The sequence below is a fragment of the Osmerus mordax genome, chromosome 4, assembly GCF_038355195.1.
Source record: "Osmerus mordax isolate fOsmMor3 chromosome 4, fOsmMor3.pri, whole genome shotgun sequence".
Taxonomy (NCBI): domain Eukaryota; kingdom Metazoa; phylum Chordata; class Actinopteri; order Osmeriformes; family Osmeridae; genus Osmerus; species Osmerus mordax.
The window spans coordinates 12833762-12852079 of NC_090053.1; the positions used below are offsets into that span (position 1 = coordinate 12833762).

The window sequence follows — 18318 nt, forward strand, 5'->3', positions numbered from 1 at the left end:
TCATGCCTTAAAGTGAGTCTACTCTAATGACATGAACACGTCTTACAACAAACCCTCCAAAGATAAAAGAAAAATGAAACAAAAGCACATTTTGGTACAACTTTGATATGCTGCTTTGATACAATGCTAATTAGATCACATGCAGTGTCTTTTTGTGAATTTTACTACCCTCCTCTAATTACAACACCCAGATATGCCATGGTGTGCGATCAGTTTTCCACACAAAGCAGGAGTGTGACAGAGATGAGTGATGGCCTGTTGAGGGCTGACACCCACATCATGTCTGTCTCTCCGGCCTGGACATCAGTGTCCCACTGGTCTTCATGTTGATCCTCAGGGCTGCGGTGACAATGACACCCTGCGGCCAGCTCCACAGTTTGGAGACTCCGGGCTGGCTCTGGTGCTGCTGCTGGGGGCTTAGAAGAGATAATTGTGTGCCTGTAAGAGCAGTGTGCAGTCTTTGGATGACTAATGAAGAATCCTCAGCTTTTGAACACGCTGTTCACCTCCTTCAGCACTAATTAATGGCTCATTGGAAAAGGGCTGCATTTCGCCCAAGCCTTTTTCACCTATTATCCAGTGCTTTATTAAAGGCCTCTTCTGCATACTGAGCGAGTATTAAGCCTGCCTAGCTAGTGTTAACCCTCCTCTGAAAGTCTTTCTGCAAAGTGTGTTTTTCTAATGAATTAAAGATGGCTCCTCTCTTCCTGGCTGGTAAACACTACTGCTGCATCATTTACATGCAGATTTAAACAAATGAGCACCATGCTTAATGCAGACTTCACATAATAAATAAAAAACATTCAATACAGCGTACGGAGAATCACAAGCAGAAACAGACTCTGCACATCACACGGCCGCATCTTAATCGCTGTCATCTTTTGAACTTTTGTTTTGTCCTGCCAGAAAACATGGCTCCACTATGTTCTGTAGTTCCTGGAAATGTTTTCCAATGTGCAACAAGTACTACATTGGGTGTGCACTGCAACTCAGTGTCAGGCAGTGTGTGTATTTGTGTGAATGGGTTTATCTGTACCAAAGCTGACCTTCCGGTGTGCTGGGCCGCGAGCTGACTGTGGGAGAAGCAAATCACAGCTGGGAGAGCCTGAGCAGTTCTTGATCTGACAAAAACAACCGCTGATGTGAAAATGGCTCAATTAGGGGCGGCCGTAAACTCGTTAGGGCCCACGTTGAGCCCGCAGAGGCCCAGGGCTTTTTTTTATTTATTTCTCTGCTGCAGTCAATATTACTTCAGCACATTAGAATGTGTGTGTGATGGGCACTCAGGAGCCACGGACGTGTCAGAGAGTGCTCTCCTGGTGGACACTTAAACAAAGAATGAGCCTACGCTGTTCCTGTGTAGAGGCACAATTACCCATGCTGTTTTCCTGGTGAGAGAACATAACAGCGCTCTGCAGTTCTACAGCTCTCTCCTACAGGCTAATAACAGGGTTTCAGTCCTTCAGTTTTATTGCTGGCAACATGATGTCAGCATCAAAACACGCTCTCCACTAGCCAGAGATCAAAGCAATAGTCTTAAATAATGTTTTTTTTGTCTTTGACAGGTTGTAACGATAAGGGCCCCTTTTTTCCCTGGCTCTGTCTGCGGAAGACCTGAAGTGAGCACACCTTCTTTTCTCTGAGAGAGCTGAGATGCACACAGACAGATGATCACAGTGGCTGTTGGGCAGCCAGTAGCGCTATCCGCCGGCTGCCGCCAACGTTTGTGTCTCTGACAATTAGGCTCCTGCCTGACAGGGAGCATGGTTCAGCCACTGTGTTAAGAGACTTTGTCAAATTTGCAGCCCATCAAAATGCATGGCGGCCCCAGCTGAAGTCAGTCATCCCCTATTAACGGTGGCCCTATTAGCTCCCCCTGTGACCTGTGTGGTGGGAAATGAGAGGCGTGGAGGTGCAGTCATTTATATAACCAATGTCAGGGTGCGTTGGACATGGACGCCCCCCTGTCCCCCTGTCTCCCGGTGCCTCATCAGGCTCTCTGATCAGATGGGGATGCATAATACATCAGACGGCCAGTAAGTGGAGGGAAGACATTCATCACTGTCCACCTTTCATATTAGATCCCACAGACATGGCGATCAGTCAGACACATCAGTATTCAGTCCAGGCTGAAGGCTTTCACAGGGAGACGCTGGCGTCTGTGGATATCGTCTGCTATAGACTTTGCTGTTACAAAGAAAAACTCACTCACTGCACACGTGTTCATTCTAGCAATAGTTTTGGTCATAAAAGTGAAATTTTCTCCTCATTCATTCAGAGGGATGTGGGTGTGAGAGGATGGAAAGAGGCTTTGCCAACTCTGTTTTTACAGTCTCCCACTGTTTTCCATTTTCAGTTTGCTTTTAGCTTCAAAAAGGCAGTAATCCATGTCCGCATATATGCAAAGCACAAACCAATGCACAATCTCTTTTTGTAGATTTCATTGTAGAGGTTTTGTTGGAATTTTTGCAGTGCCATTGGACAGTTCATTTATAGACTTTTTGAAGTGTCTTACCTGTTTTGCTGTTATTCTCTTCCTAGACCATAAAAATATCATGATGTGCAGTACTTAATTTGACTGTATTACCCTCGATTAAGACCGATACACTGTAAATAACACATTGTATGACATTCTGCCATATTCATTTTACCATGATATTGACATTGATATTCAAAATTACAATGAAAAGAGTTTATCCAATGATCCCAACTAACAGAATTCTCTCTTCTCTCCCTGTCTCTCTCTCTCTCTCTCTCTCTCTCTCTCTCTCTCCATCCTGCTGGCGGTGTTCTGTCCTGTGTTCACATGACCCCAGGTAAGACGGTCCCTGCTTTGGTACTTAAAGTTTGGTGAATGTAATGATGAGGAATTTCTGCATTGGCTACAGGAGCTACATACTAACCCTCAATCCCTGCTGGAGCACCTCTGTAATGGCTGACTATGCAGATGATTTGTGAAGAGATACAATCAGACAAAAAACGACCTAAAGGACTATTCTGGACCCATTCTCCAGAGCTTCTAAGAAACATGAGGGCTACAGGGTTCAAAGGTCTCCCACAGCATCTTGTCAACATGATTAATTAAGACTTAACTCAATTACCTTGGTAACATTCCACAGGAAATTGAACATACATTTGAAATCTGATTGCTTTATTACCAACATTCACAGATTCTCTCAAATGGCCTAAAATTACTGTTATGTCTTTTTCTATAAAGGTTTTATTCAACTATAGTTACTCTTTGGTCCTCTTCAGAAATGGTGTATAGCAATTTGGACCTTTTAAAACTCTAGATATAATCTCTGATATCTAGCTTCTGTTGCACAGACAGGGATAGACTGTAACGGTAAATGGTAATACATTTCAGTCAGAACAGCTGTGCTGGAGGATCAGGTTCAGTCTAAGATTCAGGATGTTTAGGTCTGTGGTGTCCAACTGTCAGATTCTCCTTAGGGCAGCAAATTTACTTTGAAATGGAAATAATTAGTCCTTCTGCGAAGGTAGTCCAATGGAGCAGGAGATTAGCCAAAACATTTCCAGTGCCCCAGTGATCTTAGTTGAGAGGATTTCTATAGCAGTCATCTACCTTATGCTGAGAGCATCACTGGAAACTACAGTAAGAAATCTATGGGTGAGAAAAAAACAAAGTCTATGGATTATGGTCTTAATAATAAACAATGGTGACAAGGATTTAGGGGGAAACCTGTTATCTTTAAAGAAATTCTGAGAGGGAAAGACGGAGAGGAAGTCTGGAGCTAAGCTGATAGTTGGACAACCTGCTCACTCTACTCAGATGTCTGCTTCTAATTTGTCTCAGCGCGCCTGAGGAAAGGTCATGATCCAGATGCTTTCACCCTCCGTCGCTGCTCCGCAGCTTTTCACAGGAGAAAAAAGAAAGTCAGAGAAGCAGGGGAAGATCGAGGGAAAGTCCTGGTATTTCTGAGCATGCACGCTCTCTTATTTCCCCCATGAAGGGCCGTCCTCATTTATTATGAGCAGGTCTGTCCGACAGACCGGCATCTCATTTGCAGGAAAGGGGAGGGCGAGGGAAGGGGAATGGATGGATAGATGGAGAAGCCTGTAGATGGCTGATTGGATCTACAGGCTTATTGTGGCATTGAGGTGACTGAGCGGGTCCCACCGGGGCCAGTGTCTCTGGGCTACCTTCTCCCTGCTGTGACAGCTGGATCCCACCTCTATCTCTCTCCATCCCTCCTTCCTTTTCATAAAGCCCATCTCAGTGTCTCTCCCTCTCCCTGTGCTTCTTTTTCTTTGTCCACCCCTGTGTCACTCTCTGTTTCTTCAGCGAGTAAACACTTTGTCCAAAAGAGGAGTTTAGAAAAGACACCTACTGTAAATGTATAGTAAAGGTATATTCTGTTGGGAAATGCTTGTTCTGGTAGAGAACACAAGATAGGTGAGCTCTGCTTTGACTATCCTTAAATGAATGTGAAGCAACTCCCCTATCTGCACAAGACCACAGTGTCTATGGCTTTTCTCGATTTCAAGATCAGCTTGAATTTAACATTTTGCTACAAAAAATTATGAGGTTACACCATAGGGGCACTTTACAGTGCCACAAACCATGTTTAATTGAACATACTTTAGTAGTACATTCAGTACAAATTCTCTCCACAGCATTTATTCATGCATAATATGTACTGTATGTATGGGACTGCGCCTGTAAAAAGCACATTATTTTTTTTTCATCTTTAATATAAATAGACTTTTGCCATCTTTAGGTGTTTTGCACAAAGTTTTACCATACCAAATCAGATGGTGTATAGGTTTCATATGATCAATAGCGACCGAGAAATAAACGGTTTTAGTGGGTCCAGACTCAAAGACAATAATTGATTTAATTTTGTCAGTCATGATTTGTTTATTTCTCTGAGTGACATTGACACAGTGTTTTTGTTATTCGGTGTGTTATCTTTGCTGCAAGCAGACATGTATTACTCACATAAAATACATCTTAAAAGAGCTTTGCCTTTAACAGACTAACACAAACATAGGTACAACTGTTGTGAGTACGGTATGTTAATAAATTTCAATGATTTATTCAATAGCAATGTATGTAGAGTGAGGATGTGGATGTGTGTCAGGGAAATTGTTAATTGAGATAGTAGTTCTACCCAAAGAGTATGGGAAAGTAATAAAAGAGCAATATGTCTAAAATGAACAAACCAAATCCTCTTTTTTTGTTTCGTTTTTTCTTTTATCTTTCTCATGTAATTTCATTCTTGTAGGTCTGAGTTTACGGAGGGCATCTGAACCCTGTCTAAGTCGGTTTCCTATTTGGTGTTGTCTAAATGCTGCCTTTGGATCAACGGCCTGAAATAGAGTCCAAAACATGAGGGATAAAGTATGTGTGTGTGTGTTTGGCCTGCCTCTGCAAAGGCCCTTACAGAAGTTAACTAGCGTGGCATTGACAAAAACTGCGGTCCCTTTGGCCACTGTGGGTGTACAAAAGAAGCAGCTTTGCACTGGGAACTGGCACTGGCTCCCACACACACAAACACTCTGACACACACTTCCACAGACACACATGCGTTCACACTCTGAGACTTTTATAGCATCAACAAGGGGAGTGTCAGAGTCAAAACATCAGAGTAAGTGTTTGACTCAGCTCAACCCCTCACAGACACTTTTAATGGAGTATGCTCTCCACCCTTCACCCAAGAACGAGACCAGATGGAGTTTAGTACAACATCCTCTCTTTCTCTCACCCTCCTCTCTGTCTCCCCCCTCCCCCTCTCTCTCTCTCTCCCCCTCCCTCACTCTACCCCTCTACCTCTCTGAGCTAAAAAGTGCTGGAAAGGGGAAGTTAATGATATAAGAACCACCACACTGTCTCTTTAAGTGGGGATTACAGAAAAAAAGGAAGTGGAGAGGCCAAGGGAATGGAGGGGGCTGTGGGGGGGTCGTGAGTGTAAAAATAAGACGCCCGGCAGGAGCGGAGCTGCAAGGTCACCTCTGCTGTAGTGTCGGGCCTGTCGGATCGAAGGCACGGCGAAGGGGCCGCTGAGCTACGGACCGGTCTCCGAGGAATGCTTCCGGAAGATCTGCTGCCATACCTGAGGCAGACACTCATTTATCTGGAATGCTGCGCTCCGACTGCTAACGACCAGCTCAAATTGGACTATTTTTTCCCATTTGTCAGCCAGCCAGCTGCACTGGCTCGGCTGCGCATCTGTGCGGAGGGAACGGCTTAGGACAATGAAAGTTCCACGTTCATTTTTCGAACTCTTCGTTTTTCTCTCCCTTCCTTTGTTGGGGTCGGAGGAGGTTTTGTCAGCAGTGAAGACAGTCAGTCAGTCATTCAGTCTAGAAATGTCTGTGTGAGATGAAGCTGGCTTGCAGGAAGCGAGCCCCTCTGGCATGTGACAGCGTTGTTTCCTGTGACATGGTTTCGGTCTCAGCACAGTGGGAGGTCCTCTGGGTGACTTGTAATCTTGTGGTATGGTAGAATATTTAACTTGTGTGTGTTTTTCTCTGGTGGCTGGGTCTGATGTCTCGCTCAGAACAATCACATCTTTGCTGGAATGTAAGCCCTACAGGACTACCAAATCACAAAGGAAAATATATATGCATTACAGTAAATCTAAATAATAGCTCTTGATTGCAACATTGAATATAAAAATCTAAACAAAGTCTACATCCTTTTGTTCAGCTGTAGTCTGATCAAAACATCATCTGTAAATGTACTTACATCACCAATGTAATAAAAATGTGATGGTGAAACTAACCAAATAACATGTCTATTTACAGACCTGTACTGCTTCATGAAACAGGTCATTGACAGGCAGAGGGGCTTTCACACATAATTAAGTTAGCCTTGTTAGACTCCTACGTTCCTACCCCACCGCATGGCCAGATGTTGTGGTCAAGCTCCGCACCTTTTATGCTGTCACCAAGCATCACCTTACCTGTGTTTCTTTAGTAAATGCAGTCATACAGACATTATATGCGTGTGCCTCCATGTGTATGAGAGAGAAAAAGACAGAGAGAGATAGAAATACCTAGGAAGAGAGGAGAGAGAGAGAGCGAGAGCGAGAGAGGGCCCCCCAGTACATTACCAGTAGACATATGCTCCCCCATGCTGTCTTAGTGAATGAAATTGTAGTGGTACTAAAAGGTGTCAGATAGGGCATTGTCTGTGTTATTGCACATCCTTTCTCGGTATGTTCAGCATATCTAAGTTTGTTTGGGTGATGCAACCTTTTTGCAATAGCCTTGAAGTTGCATCCAATCCTTTCATGTGATCTTTGTAGCTGTACTTTAGGATGTGTTCTATACATAGTCTTGAAACGGTTCACCTTGGTGAAAGCTACTGCTACATGATTTTATATATACTGTTGATGCATTTGGAATAGTCTGTGACAGACAACAAAACAGATATACTGTACCTATACAACATCTTGAAATGATATACAACAGGAAATACTACTCTTACTCTTAACCAAAGCAAATGCAGAATCAATGACTCAGGTATTTAAAATTCTCGCCAGACTAGTCCGCTACAAAGGTGACAGTGATCCAATGAGACATAATCTGTTGACCTTGCTCTGTGAGAGAGCAACATGTTAGGGCTGAGAGAAAAACTTCAAAACTTCAAAAAAAAACTTCCCTAACTGCTGGGGTTTTGGCAGAGGCTAGTCAGTCTGACTATGTGTGAAAGGAGTCATGGTCCTCTACTCTATATTTCTCAGATCTCAATTTGATGGACTACCTATACAGGGCTCGACAATAACGATGGCCCGATGGCCCGGGGCCAGTAAAAAGTAACGTCGAGACAGTTAAACTAGCAACTCACTGGCCCGATCGGGCCACTGCAAATTATTGATTGAAAATAATTTCGCATTGTAAAAGTTAACATCCTTCATATGTTTTGCTATCTGCTAAATGCATAAATAACTTTGCAGCTCGTGGGGCGCACATTTGGCAAATCAAGAGTTGAAGAGTGACGAGTGGTTGTCAAATTGTAATTCTCTAATTTCGATACATTTTTTAACAACTGGCGCGAGACAATAAAGTGAAGATGGCAGCAAAGTAGAGCTACGAGCTCAAACGGAAGCAACTTTTTTTATGAAACGAAGATGCACTGTGTCGTCTGTCGTATGTTCCCGTCTAAAGCAGACAAAAGTGGATATTGTTACATTTTACAGAGGCACAGACAATTTTCGAAAACAATACCTGACCAGCCATGCTAGCAGACAGCACCTGGTTTGCATGACAGCCAAGCGGATGGTTGACAATCCATCTTCCAGGCCGTTGACCATGCTGGTCAGGAATTTAAATGTAGATGCCCCTCGTGTTATTGCACGATTTATAACAACGGCATATCACGTAATTAAGACGGGCCAGCCGTTCGCCTCGTTCCCCCAGGCTATTGAACTGCAGCAGAAGAATGGTGTCGACTTGGGTACTTAGTATCATACTGATGAAATGCTATGGAAGCTTTTATATATTAGCATTGAGGGACCAGAGGTTTCAGTTTCAGCCAGAGTTGTGCAGAGATGGCTGTCAGCAGGGAAGAGAGCACGTCACGTTTGAGGTTAAAAGTCAATTGTTTTGCTGACTATTACCTTTTTATTTTTAATCACTAGAAATGTGATTTCACTTTTGTTCTTTTTATATCCAGGATGTGTTTAATACATGGTTAAACATGTTAACAGAATAACACAACTTATAAGTCTTTGGTTTTGTTGTAACAATGATAAATTACAACTTTTGGAGGGGGGGCCAGTAAAAATTGTCTTGGGGCCAGTAAGTTTCAAACCCACTGGCCCGGTGGGGCCAGTGCCAAAAATGTTAATGTTGAGCCCTGCTATAGAGTAGGGTGCTGTGCTCTGGCTTTAATACAGTATAATTGTTGTTTGGTACAGTGAGTACAGTAGTATTCCTCTGTCCATCTAAAGGACTTACATAATTTAATGTTTTGCCCACCTATAATTCAAACTGAAGCCCAGCTCATGCGCTTTCTGTCCTAACGGGTTAGTACAGAATGGAAAGTATAGTGCTTCTTAACATAAGGATTAAACAGGTGACTCAAAGTTTGCATTATTCACCTCCTCATTCTCGCTCCTATTCTGGAGAGGCAGTGGAAATGATGTTGCCATTGTTGTCTTATTACATGTGATTACTCTATCTTGGTATCTAATTGCACCGACTGTGACATATATTCCGAACGATAGCAAATGATGCACCTTAGAGTGTTTTTCCTTTAAAGTTTTGGACTTTTACAAAAAAATTACTCTGCTTCCCACAGTTTACCACATTACGTCGTTTTTATTAAATGAGAGCGATAGAGGAGAGATGAGCAGTGGCTAATATTTATTATTAATGTTAATTAAGTCAACATGCTATTAACTCACCAGTATATGTGGCAAGCACAGGGGATTGACACTAGCCTGACTATACTGTACCATGTCAGAACAAGTGTATTTTACAAGTTACCCCTATTAGCTTTGATGTCAATAACAGTATAATACTTTCAAATATCAATTCATGTCATGTAAATCAACACATGCTAATTTTCAACTGGAGTAATTCTCAGACTTTTTTAGGTTCACAGTAAAGGGCAAGATTTTTTTTACATTCTCTAGGTGTTTACCAAATATTTCTGCACAACAAGTGAAGCAGAAACTTAATTGTAACTAATTAGCTCCCTAGAGGTTTAATTGGATCTGCATTCTTTATTCCCCAGTTTACCTGCAATATGTAAATCCTGCCTCTGTGTTGTGGAAAAAAACCCCAGTCGGAGGGGTGGAGAGATGAGGAATGTGAGGTTGAATTAAGTGAAGTTGAAATCACTCTGTAACAAGCTTAATTTCTGTCGTGTCTGACTCTTCACTTTCCCGGCACCCTTGAGCATTTCCAAGCATGTCTAATTGAATGTGCATGCAGTGCTGTTATAGAGGAGAGTTCTCATCAGGGGTCAGGTAACAGCAAGGCTTTGTAGTTTGGTGAGATGAAATAATATCACAGCATTGAAAATGACATTGTGGATGTTGTCAGCTAAATGTTCCGAGACCAATCTTCACCTGCCCCAAGACATTTTTTAAGTAGTTTGGACTGTGTTGTAAGCAGGCAACAAAGCGGCATTCCTTAGAGGGAGAGATGATGTATAAAGAGGACAGTTGTTTCGTTTGCATGATTTCACCTGAGAAATAGAGGCTGATACCCCAGCACCACCATCTGTCCACCTTGACTTTGGAATAAACTTATCTAGGCTAGGACCCTCTGTATTCTCAAGTTCAACCATGTTGTCCTGAATTGGGAGTTGGCCGCTGGGAGTTTGCTCATTTTCTCCTTCAGATTTTACATGAAGGGTTAAAGGGTTAGGCAAACTATGCTGAGCCTAAACAGGATATTGGTTCTGGGAGCTTAGGAATTCCCTACCAGAGAATACAATGGCTGTACAGTCATCCCAGAACCTCCAACGGTAACAATTGTGTCCATCCTGTTTTGTTTCTATAGAAACTAAATTTCTTTACTTGGATTGTGTTAGTCTGGCTTGAATAAATGCTGTAGAAACTAGATGCAAGATCACCAAAAGCCAGTCGCACTCATTGTCAATGAGTCCTTTATAAATCTCACTTTTTCAAAACGATCAACTACAATCATAGCGTCTGTCTAGGATTTGGTTTGGGTTTCAAGATGACCAGGGAACCCAACAAGGCTTTTAATTTTCAAAACGGGAAACATTGCATAGACTTGTACTGAAAGTCTTGGATCTAGTTTAACCAGTCGTCTGTGACACTTGTTTGTAATTACGGCAGTGAAACATGCAGGACAAAGAGAATATCATAGAAGCAAATGGAGGGAGCAAAAAACGAACAAGGTGTGGAATGTTGAACTCAAGCAGTTATGTCATCAGACTTTTCCATGTGGTAAACTAGCGCTCCAGTGTAATTTTGCAGCCTGGGGTTCCTGGTTCAATAGAGCTGGCATTTCTGGCTATGAACTGGCAGTAATTTTAGATAAAACAGATAAAACATTTCCGTCTGTTATTTGAAAGTTCACTTACCAGTTTAACCCAGTCCCTAAATAGATACATTATTTAATTCAAGAAATGTTCACTTGTGATTAATGGTTTCCAATTGGTGTACTGTACAGTATTCTAAAAAACGAAATTAATTCCCATATTAGCCACAGTCTCCCAAAATGTTGTTTTGAAGGCAGAGTTGAGAACATGTAGTATAGCTGATGAATGACAGTACCTTACCGTCGAGCCGACTGTTTAAGAACAGTTCCAGCTCGACACGCCAAGGATGAAGGTGAATGTTTGGGATGTGATTAGCCTGACCTGCAGCCATGAGATATGAGCCCCGAGTTCACACATATCACACACAGACTCTGCGATTATTTGACTGAATGTTTAGTTTTTTTCAGAAAATATATCAAGTTATAAAAATACACATTCAAAAACATGACAAAATAAAACTGAGCAACCCTTTTCCAAACACTGACAATTTTTGCACTTTCTTCTTTGTTAATAGATAATTTTGTGACATTACCTTTGATAGCATATCTTTTTTCTCAGTCATGTATAGTCTATGCCATACTGACAGCTAACAATGGGTTTCCCCTCTCCCGGCATAGACAACAGTGCTGGACCAAAGGGTTCATGCATAATGCAGAAGCTGTAAAGATAGTGTTTCCAGAGTGCACCACATCGCCTTTGGAGCAAAGTGAAATATAACCTGAATTTGACATTTTCTAATATCCTACACCAAACTTTTTGTTTCAAAAAGATAGGGACAGTAATTGCTACACCAGAAGAAAGACTGCCGATTCTTCTGGGTATTGTGGGTGACTGCAGGGACAAAGCGAGATTGGAACACGGTAATTGCAAAGACAAGGGCTGAGAATAAATGGAAAAATAGTTCTTTACTGTCAAATAGAGGAAGGTCAAAAGTACAAGCGTATGACATCCATGCATGTTACAGCATATTATTCACAGTGTACACAGGGGAACTGTATCTTTTCTTAGATATCCAATTCATCGCCTTCGTTTTTGACAGAGAGAGGAGATGATCTCTGCTCAAGCCTCGCCAGCTACACTGCTGTAACAAGATGTGATACAAGATGCATCATGTCAACAGCACTAGGTCACACTGAATATCAGAGCGGGTTACTATCCTTTCTCTTCTCCTCCATCCGTTATTTCATTATTTGATTAATGCCCCTTGCTTGTTGTGACAATGCTTATACATTTCCGACAAGATGAAAGACAAACAGCTGCAATTTATTTCTCCAGATTAGATATTGATCACTGAGGTGTCAGATGCCTTCCCTGAAAAATGACTGTTGAATGGTCCTCATCACATTCTTCTCTTTTTCCAAGTGTCCCCTGAGGAGTGTCACTATGGCAATTATTGCCTTTTGATGGTGGGAGAATGACATCAAATACACTTTGGTGCAAATATACTTCCTCTAAAGTAATGATATCCCCTTCTCGTATTTCTCTATTTGGACATATGGTTGTCACTTCATTATGAACCGAATGCTGTAGGATATTTCAAAAAGCATGAAAGCACAAAGGGATGAACAGCAAAAGATTAAACTTGGAGCCTTTTGTCCGGCTATCACAACAAGCCTTCCCCGTATCCTAATGATACAGATGAATGTTTTCAAGATGAGACTCACAGTAATCAGTGAAACAAGCTGAAAGTTCATCTTGAGATCCAGACTTCTTGTCCCTCAATCTAAATAAACTGCTCGAAAGAAATGAAAAGAATGGATGTCCCGGGCCCATGCGTGGACATGGGGCTTCTGGTAGCCATGTCTCAGTAATAGACTGTTAGAGTAGAGTTTTATGAAGATCTTAAAGAGAAATGGCAGCCCATATGCGCAGAAGGATATGGAAGGCTCCTTGCTCTCATTGTGTTGCCTATTCACATTTGGAGCATATCCGATGATGACTTAATTGTAGGGAATAGAAGGATGCCCATCTGTAGAACAGAAAGTATAATGCAAGAGAGCCTAAAGCTATAGGTACTGACATTAAACAACAACTTATCATTTCTAATTAAGTCGCCTGCTCAAGGGGATGTTGTCGTATGTTGTAGTACATATTTTACCATTTCAGAGACATCACATTTCAGAGAGCTACCACATGGTGGTATGTTGTTGTCAAGTTTCACACAGAACAGTGTCAAACATGTTTAGTTTTGTGCTTAAAATATCATGGATTAAAAGATGTGGTGTGCTACACAAACAGGATTGACGTGAAATGTGCTCTCCTACATACATACATACCAAAATACATGAACAAATAGTACAATATTGTGTCATTTTGTGACTTTTTACATAAAATATTAAACAAGAGTATTATCAATTTTAATGAGCCTCTCTGACAAAACTCCCAAAACTGTCCTGTAGGAAGGGGGTAAGATTGTCATTGGGTAAAAAAAATTCTGGCTACATCATATTCTACTGTTAACGCTAAGGCTATGTCTCAGACTATAATGAGACTATGTCATTGTTGAAATTCTATCTACTGGAACTTTTATATTTCTATGGGAAATTTGAAGATAAGTCATCCATTCAGATGACTCTTCACACAGGAAGTGAGCTGATAACCATTCCTGGGATGTTTGTGTGTCTGTCTCTGTAGGGCTTCAGTTTTGGACCAGTCTTTCTCTTCCAACTCTGCTGTCTGTATTATCAGCTCATACATTGTCACGGTACAAACAAACAATGCTTGGCGCTTATAATTGCTTCTTATGTATGTGCATACAGTACTTCAAAACATTCAAGAAGACCGTGAGTAAACTAGGGCAACTTGTATTTGTTATTAATTTTACTCTAGATAGATAAATACAAACAACTAATTATTTGACTCTTCGTTACATTCTAGATCAAGTTTCCTTATGTTTTCATGTTGGGAATGTAGTCAGGGCAAGCTGTGTTGTTCTGTGTTTGGTGCCAGTGTGGCAGTTGGGTGTGAATTATTTCACAGTTTCTGTCAGGAGAAAACAAAGAGACGGAAGAGGGAGGCATCAATTAGCTACTCCTGGGGAAAAAGGAAAGCATCGGAAACTAATGAGTGTATTGAGTTTACCCGCTGGTATATAATTTATATTTTGTTAAGTCATCCATCACTCCTCTGAATACAGTAGTTACAGGTGAGATTATCTGCTGTGTACTGCTAAATAAAAAAATAAAAAAATCCTGTTATTGCATCTGTTTAGTATTAAAGGCTGGTTTCCTGATCACACTGACTCGGTTTCAAATGCACTGTTAGTGTAAACAGCCATGTGTTTATTCGATTCATCTCCAATGTCATGCATAAACTCCCCATCATCATGTGTTGCTTCTGGGGTTAAATGGGATCCCCCCTCAGTGGAGATGCAAGGCTAAGACTGCTCCATGAGCTCTGCTCTGACTCAGAGAGGCTTAGCGGGATCTGGCTGCTCTGACTCCAACATCTGCTGCCAGGTTTTTTATAACTCCCCCCCCAACCCCCACTCTTACATTGTCCTACTCCCACAATGCCTCATCCATGAACCTCACACTATCACACATGGTCTCTACCTGTATATGTATCACACGAAAAGCAGAAATCAGATGGCAGACACATTTAAAATGTAATATCAGCTGTTGTTTTTCCATGTATTCAGCATTAGTTGAGTTATGCCGTTTACAAAGAAATGGTTGAATGATAGCATTCCTACTTACTCTTTCCTCTAAAACCCAAGATGTCTGCCACTTTCAATTATTTCTTTATTTATATACCCCAAATTTGTATTCAGACTCCCAGTTTAATGAAGAGCATCATTATCAACTTTAAATATTTGATTCCCTCTGCTTTATGTCTGCTTCTGAGGGAAGGAGGCTGGTTGAGTTCAGCCCCAGCCCAAGAATACTGCATGTCTCCAACTCCAAACCCAGCCTCAGCCCCAGCCCCGGCCTTGGCCCCAACCACAGACTCTGTCTCTTGCCTAAGCCTCAGTCCTAGACTCTGTCTCCAGCCCTAGCTCCAGCCCCCATCGGCCCTGTCGATGTCTCTGGCCTAAGCCCCATCAGTCCAGCTGCAGCTCCACAGAGTGTGAGTGCCCTTGTGATAAGGTGTAAGGCCTGTCTGCCACTGACTGACAAGCTTGCTCTTGCCATGCCAGTGCCTGCCGCTTGATAAGGGAAAATGTCAGCGTGATTTTAGGAAATGTCATTTATCTGGGCTCTCTGGCCATGTGTGTAACCCAGACTGATTATGGTTTGTGGACATTTATATCATTGTGGGGTGCCTTGTGAAATTGTCGAAATGTTTTTCCAAGATAGGAGAGCTTAATGTCCCTCCGGTGTAATGGATTTGATCTAGCTCTATCATCTTTTCTATGTTGGCTCTTATTGGAATGGTGTACTTATTTTGTATCCTGCTGCCTTTTGTTTATAAAGTATACATCCCACACTATCAAAGAGGCTTGAGTACGGAGGGGTTTATACTTGAGGATCCAGTTGATGCCAAGACAAAGACTTCCTGTGCGCTGATGTTATGCAAGATCCACGAGTTGAAGAGTGTGTTTTGTGATGCATTCAAAAAAAGAAAAAAACATTAATGTGCCAATACGTGTCTTAGTCAAAACGCGTGTGTGGGCTGTCTGCTTGAGAGGGGACATGTTTCAGTGTTATTTAGAAAGACAATCCTCTCCAAAGATGAGTGGGTTATCAGAAACCATTAATTGGTTTAGAGGTATTCATACACTACACACTCAATTTCCGGCTTAGCTTCAAGGCTGAAAATGCTTGTATTCAGATGTATTCAGCAGCTAGTGCTTATTTTTACATGCAAACGATCTTGCAGCAAAGATGGTCTGTTTAACATTGCTTTTAAGCCTGAGGTTTTGATTTTGGGGTCCAAGATGAAGCAGAGCTGAGTTTGTACTCACGTCATCACTTTTAATGTCGGATTCAAAACCCAAGCTGTCATATATTATTCAAGGAGTCTTCCTCTTTTCTCTGAAGCACTACAGCACACTACTGTACCTCTGCTTGCTGCAATCTTCTAGGAGCCATTCAGTTCTGAAGAGGGTATATTATTCAGTACTATATATTTTCTCTTTATTGTTGACTCAAAGTGACATTTATGGGACACAGTGATAAAGCAATCCTTCCTACTGCTCAAACAAACTCCACAGTCTATACAGAATTTCCCTTTTTTTTCTGCTTCACATGTTGGAGGGGCACCAAGGCTGCTCAACCCAAAGTAAACCGACAGAGCGAAGTGTCTTTAACACTGACTCCATGGCATCCTCAGGGGAGCGTAGAGACTCTGTTGTCCTGTCCCCTACACTCTTAACCAAATTTATTGCCAGTCTGTCTGCGGAAACCTAACAAAGACCGAGGCCCAGTGTTTGCTGTGTATTTGTCAAATCACACGCACCTGTGAGTGTTTCTTCTCAAGATAAATTCTAGGAGTGTTCGGCTCGGAATAAATAGATATCTGTGCGTTCTTGCAGTGTCTCTGTTTGAGCAGTGAGGCCACGAATGAGCATCCTGCTCACATGGAAAGCAGTAGTGAAAGCCGTGATAAATTGCACTCTTTGTTGACACCTTCATTGGGTTATTTATGGCTCATTAATTGAAGTGAAAAGGAGACTTGTTGGCGCAGCGGGGGAGAGTGTGCTAGGCCTCCTTAGCTCTATCTCAGAGCGGCCCACAGGGCTGGGAGAGAGGGCGGAGGAGAGAGAGACAGTAGAGGAGAGAGACTGTAGCGTCCTGTTCTACTCTCGTGTCTGTATGTTTCCTGTTCACTGTGAGACAACGCATTCATCAAGGGCAGACAGTGAAACCAGGAAGACAACCATGAGAAGCCAGCCCCCATCCCATCTCTAGTCCTTCTTTCAAATTTAAGCCCCTTCAAAAACCCCAAAGGCTTTTCTTTTTTATTCTAATCTCTCCTCCTTGTGTGTTCTGTTAGTCCAGGGAGAGGTTTAATCATGTTTCTGTACTTTTGGTATTGAAATGGATAGAATGTGAACATTTTGGGAGCTCAGAATCACATAGAACATAGCTGGACAATCTGAAATGTTTTCTAGCTTACTGTAATTGCCACATCAATTCATAGGAAACTCCATTATGCAAATTTTTTGATAGACCAGAGGATACTTTATATGCATATCTTACTTCTGGGTAAAAATTCTCTATAGGATACATCCTTAGTCTTTTGATATCCCTCCAATCAAATTTCAGAGATGCATTTCTATCTTATCAGGATAGAAGTGCTCCTCAGACACAAGCTCAGAAACACACTTGATTAACAAGTGGATTAAGCACACTCGTTTCATGGCACGATGCACCTCAGAGCACTTCAAAGGGCCAGTGGAGAGCAGAATTTGTGCCCTCTAGTCATGTGAACCTATTCATTTCCTAATTTTGTAGTCTTCTTCCGAACATAGTTCTTCCCCATATCAATCCATCCCTTATTTCAACTGGTTAGCTTCTATGTTCACACTTTTTTTTACTAGTTTCACCTGCATGCTAGATGGGAATATGTCTAGAAGTCAGTCACATACCCCCTGTCCTCTTATTGATACAATATTTAAATCATTCTGAATGGCAAAAACCCTGGTTCACCAGAAGAGGAGAGGGAACCTTTTAGTTTTGGTTGCAGACCTCATTAGGGCCTCCATCCCGTCCTTAGTCATATCCTTGAACTGCTTGTGCCTGGGCTCATCCAGCACAGCTCCTCTGGACCACTGCTGACATCTCACTGCTCTCAGAGCTGCCAGTCAGCTTTCAGTGACGCCCATGCCCTCCAACACTCCTCGTCTCTCAACACCCAGCCCTCCCCCACCCTCTGCCCCCCTTCTCTCAGACGGGCATGTCTGAGACTGTCACCCACTGGTCCAGAGTGAAGTTGGGGAGGGGGCTCAATTTTTTAAGTACCCAGGATGTCCTCCTGAGAAGGCTAGGCAGATGTATTCCCTGTTGTGGGAGGGCAAGTAATAGTGAGCGTAGCATCCAGTGGTGCAGCATATTCACATTCCTCTCTCTCCCCCTCTTACATTTTTATTATTTTGATCTGGAAAGCACATGAGAGATAGTAATCTACACTTCAATTACACTCCAAAGCTCATCAGATGTAATCTGAGATGGTGATATAGTGTGCTTTGAGGCAGCCCAGTGCAACTGTGAAACAACACCTAGAGAGTTATTGCCTCAGCATGGGAAAGAGAGAGAGAGAGAGAGAGATATTGGATATTCTGTCACAATTTCCATATGTATGCATTACTTGTGTGAACTTGAGTTCCTCACGATAACCAGCAGAGGGCTGATACTTAACCTATTCTGACATTTTAGGGCTTCTGT

General features: G+C 42.1%; 1 protein-coding gene across 2 annotated transcripts in view; it reads left to right on the plus strand.

The window, feature by feature from the left end:
• Positions 1–18318, plus strand: part of roraa (RAR-related orphan receptor A, paralog a) — a 160987-nt gene that overhangs the window by 38777 nt on the left and 103892 nt on the right. The window lies entirely within an intron of this gene.